This window comes from Macadamia integrifolia, unplaced genomic scaffold, assembly GCF_013358625.1.
Source record: "Macadamia integrifolia cultivar HAES 741 unplaced genomic scaffold, SCU_Mint_v3 scaffold_189A, whole genome shotgun sequence".
In the NCBI taxonomy this organism is placed as follows: Eukaryota; Viridiplantae; Streptophyta; class Magnoliopsida; order Proteales; family Proteaceae; genus Macadamia; species Macadamia integrifolia.
In genome coordinates, this window is record NW_024870635.1 from 494,625 (window position 1) to 505,518 (window position 10,894).

The 10,894-nt window shown below is 37.2% G+C and overlaps 1 long non-coding RNA gene across 1 annotated transcript in view; it reads left to right on the forward strand.

The window, feature by feature from the left end:
- The first annotated feature begins 1,792 nt into the window (after positions 1–1,792).
- LOC122071104 overlaps positions 1,793–10,894 on the forward strand; it is an 11,885-nt gene continuing 2,783 nt past the window's right edge. The window contains exon 1 of the long non-coding RNA XR_006138057.1: positions 1,793–2,916. This is a non-coding gene — a long non-coding RNA (uncharacterized LOC122071104). The remainder of the gene's footprint in view (positions 2,917–10,894) is intronic.

The following is a 10,894-nucleotide window of genomic DNA, read 5'->3' on the forward strand; positions in this document are numbered from 1 at the left end:
CTCCAGGGTTCCAGGCTAAGAAACTTTATACCCAGATGCCCAAAACCGTGATTGACCCTAGGAATTTGAGTAGAGACTGGTGAGTAGTAACAGGATGGGTCATCATGGGCGATTTCACAAATAGTTGCTGTGCATACTTTAGGTGTATAAGTGGAACCCAGAAAGAAACAGCTTAGTATTATAGTAAGAACCCAATAACTATCCATCTTATCTGTAGAACCTTACCTGGAAATCTGGAAAAGTATGATGCCATAAGAGTTCTGACTGAAGGAAGTATGTTATCTGGCCACCTCAGGAAATCCAGGCTGCATGAACTGAAATTGAAGACGAAGAAACCGTCCTGGCTTTCTCTGGTTTCCAGATTCCCACCCCTGCATTCATTTTGCATTTTTTTTGGGCTCGGTTGGACTTGGTTGGGCCTAACCGGGCTTGACCAATTTTTCCTTTCATCATGATTGTCTATTTTAACTAATCGGACTTTTATTCGGTGGACATGATTCTATTAAAGTGTTAATCATCGGTCGATCACTTTCGGGTTTAATCTGGTTAAATGGGCCTTTGACGGCCTACTAGACCGTTTAACCCTAAATAGATTCAAAACGGACTATGCCAATTTCACTTTAAAAAAAATTATATATATGCGAAAAATTGATCTCTAAAGTAGAGTTGTTGAGGAAAACTAATAAAATGGGCCTTAAAAAGGTCCTTATAATGTGATATCAAGTTAGGATTTTCTTATTGATGCTTCTTCAGGTGTCGAATAATTTGAAACTTTATTTTTTTTACCCCTTGTGGTGTTACTTCTTTTTTTTTGTGGAAACCCTTGTAGTGTTACACAACTTCTTTTAATGAAGGTAAATATTGTTAATTTACATGTATGCTTGAATTCTTGAAATATGACTATGAAAATAAGTTTTTTTTTTCAAAAAAGAAAAAAGATTTTCTAATCTTACTATTTTTACCCATTACACAAATTTTTCTAATTAATGCAAATATTGTCAATTTACATATATGCTCAAAATATGAGCATGACCATAACACATTTTTTCCAAAGAAAAAAAATTACATATTTTGATAACGATATGTCATTTTCAAATTTTTTGAAAACTTTTTTGTATTCTTAATTTTAAGAATTTTTGAGAATAAGACAATGGACAAATAAAAATAAAAAAATGTTTCTAATAGAGGGGGGAGTGTGGCCCCTACACTCAGATATATGGAGGCGAAATAACCGACCCATCCCCATGAAAAGAGAAATGACTATTACGTAGAAAATATTTCATGATAAGAAATAAATGTCAAATTCTAAATACATGAGGTGGTCATTCAAAGACTGTCATTATTTTTTTGGTGAGAGCCTCTCATTAAGTTAGTGGCATAACTTTACTCTTTAGTTTTTATATTTATGATGTGAGACTTTGGTTCAATTCTCCATGCATTGCGCGTAAGCGGGCAAGGTTCAAGACTTTGTGGTAGGAAAAGAGGTAAAGGGGTCGGGCTTCAGTGGGCGTGTAATCGATTGGTGGAAAAAAATCATCTGTGATTCCGATCTCGTACAATTTTGTGAAATACCACCTTCATGGGGTGACATGTGTATTGATACCAATGCAATGGTCCAGATCTAATTTAAATGACTATTCACTGATTTAAGGTTTTATTAGTTGTACCAGATCTGGACCATTGCATTGATATCAATACACGTATTACCCCTTGAATATGATATTTTACAGAATTGTATAAGATCGGAATTACCGATGATTTCAACCCATCGACTGGTCCTAGTCGAATGACTGATGAGTGAAAAGCCCTTCGTCGGATTGATTCGGGTTTTAATCGGTCAGAGGAAATTGAGAGAGAGTGAGAGAGAATATTATATGCATTCTTCATCATCCCCCACCTCCTCTTCTGCTATCATTTCCATCTCCTCATCCTCTTCTTCTTCCTTCACTTCCTGCAGCGAACAAATTGCCCTGTCTCGTCTCCGTTAGAGGATTCTCTTGTGAGCAGAAGGTCATTTTGGTGCGCCTCTACATGAGGCATACAATGTAGCTCTGTATCATCCCCTCATATAGTATAGAGAAGGCAGACAGGATGGGGCCAGGCACTATCTTTTTCTTAGATTCTATACAAACAACAAAAACCCCTCAACACCTTACCTTCAATTCCCTGTTCTTTCCATTATTTTCCTAGTACTTTCTCACCCTACTTTATCATCAGAAGAAAAAAGAAAGGCGAAGAAGAAGAAGCAGGAGAGTCCTCATGGAGCATTGATGGTGTCGTTCTTGGCGATCTTCGTCGTCGGGGGAAATACTGTAATGGGTATCATCCAATGTGTACGTATTTGTGTATATACGGAATGATGGATGTATGATCATATGACATTAGTTCGTTGGTGATGAATTGTAATTTTCATTGTTCCTCTTCTATAATGTGACTTTGCTTCTTCGATTGATTTTCTTTCTCTTCACCTTTCTATAGTTCAAATATTTTTTATGTGTATGAAATGGGTGGTGGGTAGGAAATCCCTGGGTGTTTTTCGACCTAAGCCACTCTCTTTTCCCTCTTTTCTCGTTCCTTTTGGTGATAAAAGTAATTACATCTGAACATTCATACATCTTAACCGTCAAATAAGAGAAAGAAGAGGAAATCCAATATAAAAAGTCCACAATCTTTGTTTTTTTTTTTTTTTTTTACCTGCATTAGAGGAGGAGATTCGATTTCTTGATGGCTTCAAACTTTTATCTTGGTTTGGGTAACTATAGCATATTATGTGTTTGATGATTTTTCCCTTTGATGTTTTAAGTTTAATGACGTACTTTAGGACTACTTGTGGGGTTCTGCATTTGAAGTCTCTCTCATTGACGGGTAATGGGCGATAGCTGTTACTGAAAAGGAGTATTGGACTAATTTTTACTTGTAAGCCCAATCTTCATTGTCAGTTCTTTTCATTTTCCCTGAAATTCTGTTGTAGCGTATTGAACTTGAAAAAGGGTAATGTTCTTCCCATCAATTATGAAAATGCGGAGTCAGTTGAATCGGTTGGGAATCTGGTGTGAAGTCCAGTTGTTAGAATGACCATAGTTAATTCCTTTCCATATCACCAACTTCTTTTGATTTTCCCTGAAATTCTGTTGTAGCATATTGAACTTGAAAAAGGGTAATGTTCTTCCCATCAATTATGAAAATGCGGAGTCAGTTGAATCGGTTGGGAATCTGGTGTGAAGTCCAGTTGTTATAATGATCATAGTCGATTCCTTTCAATATCACCAACTTGTCATTTGTGTCACTTTTCTACATTCTCTACTGGCCTTTTATCTCCTCCCTGTCCACCAGTCTGTGAATGAGGTATCAACTATTTTATGTTGTGAGCAATACAGTGATATATGCCTCTTGTTTGGTGATGGTTGTTGAATCATATTTGGCATTTTTAGTCGTGGTACCCTTTTTAAGGGATGGTTTAGTTTATTGTTCCTTTCAGACTTGAGCTGATGTTTGTCAAGTCACACTCTACACACCTTTCTGTGATATGGAACTCAGTGATCATCAAATGCCATTGTTGTCATTGTAACTGGTCTTTGATGATGGAGGCCTACGAACCAGGTTAAGCCAAATTAGAATGCCCAAAAATGGGACAAGGATAGGACACTGGTCTTCCCACCCCACTCATATTTAATCGGGCAGTTGGTTTTTGAAGTTATGCTTGGGGACCCACCCATGAGGTATTGAAGCCTTTCTATTGTAACTGGCTAAGGCTGATGAACAGTGCCACCATTTAGTGATCCTGTTGCCTTTTGGTTGGTGGAGGGAATATGATAGTGCACATTATTTCACTTGGCATGCTACTGTTGCAGGATAACTGCCTGGAAAGAAAAGAAATCCTTCCATTTTATTAATTCAGATTTTCACCATGGTCAACTTTTGTCGTCCAATTTTTTTTTGAATTAGGACCAACCTAGAGGGTACCATCAGGTTTGTGTGGTCTGAAATATAGAAGCCGAATGATCCTTATGTGAGAAGATGATACCCTTTCCTAGTGGTGCATAGAGAAAAATACTACCTACAGCTTTTCACTATTTTTCGCTTCTTTCTAACTCTCTGTGTGTGTGAATGTGTGTCTGCTTGGGTCGACGATGTCTGCTTCTAGATGTTATAGATTTTGGTATTATGCTGTCCTCTTTTTATAAAAATCTAGGTTTCTTCAGTTGTTATTATTTCATTGTGGACTGTCACTGATATCTGAACAACTGATTCATTTTCATAGATTGGTTGCAGAATCCTTGAATTTGTTGGTTTCATCTCTTCCATTGTTTTTCATGTAATGGTACGTGAACAATTTTCAATTTCAACTATTGGAGATCATTATTATTATTGTTAAAATTAATTGTACGTCCATAGTTTGTCCACTTAGGCAAAGCTGGGGCTGGCTGCATGATATCATCCAGCTGTGTGAACTGGAGGCAGGGTTCTTTTCGCCAATAATAAAATAAGACTTCTGGTGTCTCCTGTGATTCTGCCAATTTTCCATTATTAATGTCATCAATTCTGTAGCTTTGTATGTATGCTTACTCTAATAAGTTCTTAGATTTTCTAATCAGATTGACTATGACTAGCCAATTGACATCAGTCAGTAAATTGCTACCAAATCTCCTATCTGAAAGCTGTTGGCTGCTTTTTGCCAAATCCAGGTGAAAATTTGTTGTTGATAAAATCCCTAATGCCGTATATGCTCTAAAAGCATCTACTATGGACTTTAGACTCTTAAATTTATATATTGATTCAATATAAGTGAGATATTAATGATACATGAAGACTTCATTTGTTCTATGTGCTTTGCCATTCAACCTACTTGCTCTTTGAACTTTGAAGCCTCATAGAGGGTTAGATCTTCTTGTATGTAGATATTGTATAGAAGGAACGATTTAGGATGGGTCATTAATGATTTTAGGATAAAGTTCCTACACTAAAGGCTATTCTTGTCTTCCTATAGTGATGAAACCCCCAAGTTAACCTAGAACATTGAACTTATATTAGCTGTATTGTAGGGGGTGGATGTGTAGATAAAACATCTAATTTCAGATCATAAAAGATAAAATGGGTCCTTTGTGTATTGCTTCTGTAGATTTTGTGTTCCAGATAATGATTTCAGATGAGTTGATTTACGTTTTTCAGTACTCGTGGATGTAATCTTGAAATTTTGAAATTGGTCTTTGATGAGTGTCTTAAGGTTATGATTCTGAATGTTACTCAAATGAAGTTATCAACTCATTTATCATTAGGGATAATGCTATTGTGGTAGCACTTTAGAATTTGGAATCGGACTTTCCACGTTAATGCTGTTTGAAGCCTAAGGTCATTTTAATTTTCTACCCATTTTAAAGATGTTCTGAGTCTCATCAACTTTAATATTCTGTGATGTGCATTATCTTGGCAAATATGAAAGATATGGAACCTAGTTGAGGTTTTCCTCCATCTCATGCTGTGATGTATTTTGATGGGGCACTGGTTCTTGTCCACTCGGTTTGGTTGCAGGGTGTGTTTCTATCTTCTGAGTTTTGATTCTAGGACTTATATTGCTGTGCAAGCTAAGCTTGCAATGGGGGCTGAAGCTATTCGAGATGGCTATCTTGTGGCTCGCCGCTTTCATATTCCTTGCTTGAAGAATTGTTCGGACTCTATGGGGCCGTTTGATAACACTTCTATTCCTGGAGAATGTTCTTTTACAGAAGTGTTCTTTTTCGATTCCATGCTATGAAGACACTCTGACAGAATAGAAATAGCGTTTGGTAAAACTATTTCAGAAATGCCCTTAGAACAGGAAAAGAACAGAAACAGCGTTTGACAAACACTTCTATTCCTGGAGAGTACAATAATGAAAATTCACTTTTGAACAATGAAATCAATAACTACAAATATGCTATTATGGTCAAATTTAACTTAAATAAGGAAATAATTTGTTTATGAAATTATCTTTTAAAATACTATTACTTAAAGGAAATAATTAAATATAAGCATAAAGAGTTTCCACATTTACCTTAATAAGAAAACAAAAGTCTATTATTCAAGTTTATAGGAATTACAAAATAAAAATCATAGCTGCAAATAGGTGTCTTGAAATTTTATTACATAAACAATCAAATCAGGGGGTAACTCTTATCTACTGCCATCTGATTTGCAATTTGTATCCTTAGCTCATTCATCTGTCTTCCTTGTACATGTTTACCTCTATTAATTACTTGGAATATAAAGATGAAAAAATTAATCTTCTCTTCAAGCAAAAACCCAGAAAGAAAAAAAAAAAATCTTCTTTTAGCATGCGAACAAAGAGCGAGAGAGAGAGACAGAGAGAAAAAAGCAAGAAATTAATGGCTGAAAGCCCCAGATTAAATTGGTTATTCCTGAATTTTTCTTTCTGGGTTTAAGATGAATAAACCCAGAACTGAAAGAAGAAAGAAGAAGAAAACAAAACCGGAGTTTCAAAACCTGCTAATTTAGAGATAGAGCTTTGTCTGTCTGCATAGATGACTGCCATGGTAGAGATGCTACCATCTCTGTTGCCTCTGACTGAAGAAAAAAACCCACAAAATAATTCCAAAATTCAAAGAGAAGATTATTTGGAAATTTTGTCTTCTTAAATTGTGAAAATTTTTTATTAGTTTTTATAGTTTTATTGTATACTTGAAATTTCAATAGAGAGAAAGAATAGAGGAGGGGGTTTTCTTACATAGCAGTTTTTGTTCTGCTAACAGACAAATTGATTGTTGATTATTGATTATTACCATTAATCAATTAATTCATGTGGGTTTGAGGAAAGCTGCTGCAGGGAACCACTAGTGATTTTTTAAAAAACAAGGTGAGACATTTTTGAGGAAAGCTGCTGCAGGGAAGCGAGAGAGAGAGAGAGAGAGAGAGAGAGAGAGAGAGAGAGAGAGAGAGAGACAATATCTACTGTAGGGAAGCGGCGACTGAGAGAGAGGCAGGGAAGCGGCGACCTAGAGAGGCAGGGAAGCGGCAACCGAGAGAGACAGGGAAGCGGCGACCGAGAGGAGAGACCGTTGCAGGGAAGCGGCGACCAAGAGAGAACGACCATTGCAGGGAAGCGGCGACCGAGAGAGTGAGAACCTGTTGTAGGGAAGCGACGGATTTGGGGGTTTTTGATCGTGAGTTGCAGAAAAGGGGTTGTGGGGTTTTGAATGGTTTTGTTCTTTTAAGTTTGTAAAAGAATAGAAAAGTGAATTTTTTGTACTCTTGCAATGTATTCTTTAGTCATTCTTTTTCATTGGTTCATTCCGGGAGAATACAAAAATGAACCGGACATGCCAAACATATTTCTGTTCTATTTGCATTCCCGCAGAATAGAAGAACACTAGAAACATTCTCCCAGAGTGTTATCAAACGGCCCCTAGGTGTGTTATCTCTGCTCTTGGTCACTCAACTGCTCCTTGGATTGGGCGACGCAACTATTGTGGATGATCTTTCATTTTCGCCTGTTTTTTTCAATTTACTCTTGTATGTTCCTTAACATTCTCGGGGTAAGGCTGCATAGTTCTTGACTCCTAGACTTCGCACATGCGGAAGTCTCGTGCACCAGGTATGCCCTTTTCATTTCTTGTATGCTCCTCGTACCTCCAATAGATTAGCACATTTTTTAGGTTAGGGTGCCTCCAAATTTATGTTGTAAACTAGAATTTCCTTTTTTGACAGAAAAAAGATGGTTGAAAATGAAATGGATCTTGCACATAAAAGCATGCAATACCCACAATGTCATTCTTCATCATTTGATTCAAACTCTTGATCCATTCTTCCCCCTTTCCAAAATCTTGATACCGTCCTGCCCTGCACCTGCTCTCTTAAAGAGTTAAAAGTTGGAAAAAAATATAATAGAATTTACTATGTTAAAAACCCCTAATAAGTGAACCAAATCCCCATGGTGATGTCGACCATGAACATGAGACTACTCTTCTCCTATTTATAATTTTTTTTTAAAAGGGTAAATTACACCTGAGGTATCCAGTATTTAAGAAAATGATATTTGAGGTTCAGAAATCAAACATATTTTCTATTTTACCCCTCTAAATAATTATATGAACCATTACAGAATAAAAGATATACCCAACCCCAACATAATTTTCATTCCATGTTTTCATTTAAAGCACCCTTTCCTTTAAACTGGATTTCAGTGATTCCACCATATGGCAGTCCTATGGTTCTATTCCGTTAAACGAGATACAATGATGTCCACTAAATGGTTGCCTAGTGGTTTCAAAAGAGGAAATTAAGGCACTGATTGATAATGTTTCTATTGTTTTTGTGTTTCAAAACAGCAAAAATGACTTTTCACTTTTTCTAAAACAAAAATGGATTTTTTGGTGTTTGATAAACCTGTTTCTGGAAACATTTTTGCAGGTATAATGCCACTAAAAACCCAATAGTATCATCGGATGCCCAAAAGGGAGAGAGGGTTCAGTTGCCTCTTTTAGGTTTAAATAGTTGAGAGATTTATCGGGCACAACACCTTTTTTTTTTCTGTCAAATTTGACTTGTTTTGTCAAAGTCGTTTCTAGAATTGTAAATATGCATAAATTTTTATTTATGTTTCTAGAAACGGTTGAAACGGAACAACTTTGGGCCCGTTTGATAATGTTTCAAGAAACGATAGAAACGGAAATCACCGTTTCTGGAAATAGAAATGGAAACCAAGGGTGTTTGATAACCAGTGACTGTTTCTGTCTTTTCTGTTTCAAGGTAATGTTTACCCTAGGTGTCGATTAGCGTCGATGTAGCGCCTTCGCTCCAACAGTCCTCACAATTGCTGAAGGTTTTGGTTGTCGGACGACGACTACGATTTTGGGTGGTATTCATTTTCCTCTTCATATTCCATCGTCGGTAGAGAATTGGATTTCTCAGAGAAAGCCAGAGAGAGAGATATTATTACGATGAAGGCTTAAGGGTTTACCTTTGCCGATGGTGAGGATTGAGGAGGGGTTTTTGGAGGCTGCAAAGAGGTATCTCAGGGCTAGAGAGGTTCACGAACTGTTGGTGAACCGCCTTGCAGCCCTTGAGCCCCCTTCCGAAGCAGAGGCATTTGGTGTTCAGGTCTAAAGGAACCCCTGACTTATCAGCAGAAGCCCAAATGCCGACAATCCGTAAATCATCGCCGCATCAGTGTCGTACACAGAATGTCTGCTCGTCGTACTCATCCGGCATCACTTGACTCTTCGTCAGAGGAAGAATGAAGAGAATCACACAATCAAAGGGGGGAGGGGAAAAGAAGTTAGAAGCATACTGTCTTCTTTGGAGATTCTATTGTTTTGATGGTGGAGTTTATGGAAGAGAGGAGGATGAGGCTCGGAGTGAAAGGGGAAGGAGGAAGATGGCCCTCGGTGGTGGATGAGGATTCATATTTCAGCTGCTACTGTCTTCCATGGCTTTTTCTTTCAACTGATGTTTTGGGTTTGAGGGATTTTTATTGGGTTTTTTACAATTATGGTGAACCAAAGTCGTTTCTAGAAACGACGAAACAAGTCATACTTGTTTCGTCAATTGCGTTTCTAAGAACAGAAATCAATATAAATTTTGATTTATGTTTCTAAAAACAAGAGAAACAGAACGACTTTATCAAACGCCTTTTAGGTCGTTTCTGCTGTTTCTAGGAACAGAAACAACAGAAACAAAATGTTATCAAACGGTGCTTTTATCAAATGTTTTTTAGGTTGTTTCTCCATTTCTGGGAATAAGAAAATGCAGAAATGGCAGAATGTTATCAAATGGTGCCTAAGAGAAACGGTTTAGTAAGAGAATAAATTACGTACTATTTGGAAACTAGGTCAAATGAAGTAATTCAACGATTTCCTTGTAAGGATGAACCCTAATTGCATACAGAGAAAAGGCAAATAAGATACTTTATTTGCATTTCTGGGAATAAGAAAATGCAGAAACGGCAGAAACAGAGCGTTGTCAAATGGTGCCTAAGAGAAACGGTTTAGTAAGAGAATAAATTACGCACTATTTGGAAACTAGGTCAAATGAAGTAATTCAATGCTTTCCTTGTAGAGATGAACCCTAATTGAATACAGAGAAAAGGCAAATAAGACACCTTATTTGAACTATGTTTTCTAGGTTATCATATCTCTGGTATCCAACTTGACGATTTAAGGAGTTTCTTCCACCACCAAGTGAATAATTTTGGGCAGAGGGGTGAGGCGAGTTGTGCAGAGGGGGCAAGGACGAGATCCCCAGAGAGGGAAAGGGAGAGGGGTGGAAGTTTCAAAGGGGGTAGGACCAATGGATGAGGATGAGGTGGAGGATAAGGGTGTCAAAACCAAATCAAAACCATTGAGTGAAAGCAAATCAAACCATTTACACCAAAACCGTAAAATCGTTTAATAAATGGTTTTGTTACCGTTTAAATTAATTAATTAATTAATATATACATGGTAAATTCAATTTTAAATTTACATATATTTTAATATAAAAAAATTGTATATTAAACAGTGAAAAGACATAACAATAGACAATTCAATGTTAAGTTTACAGGAAATTTTACTAGTTTCAACTTTGTTTTTGTAAATTGAGTATGGAGGGAAGATGAGGGAAAGATACTGAATCCAACAAGAGTATATTTGCAGTAGTAGAGCTCATGTTCCGATGGAACGTCTATCTTCCCCATAGCAAACCTATATTCCCGCCGCGGGAATAAGCAGATGTGTTGCGCCGTCGATGAGACTCTTTGAGAGTTCAGAGAGATGATCCCCCAACAAACCCAATTCCTTCTCGGAGACGCAGCTGTCTCTCCTACATATTACTCCATTCCCCGAGCTTCTCTCTCTAATAACACTCAACGAGTCCGACACCTCCGGGCTCCGACCCAATGAGACTGTTTTAACAAAAAAAAAAA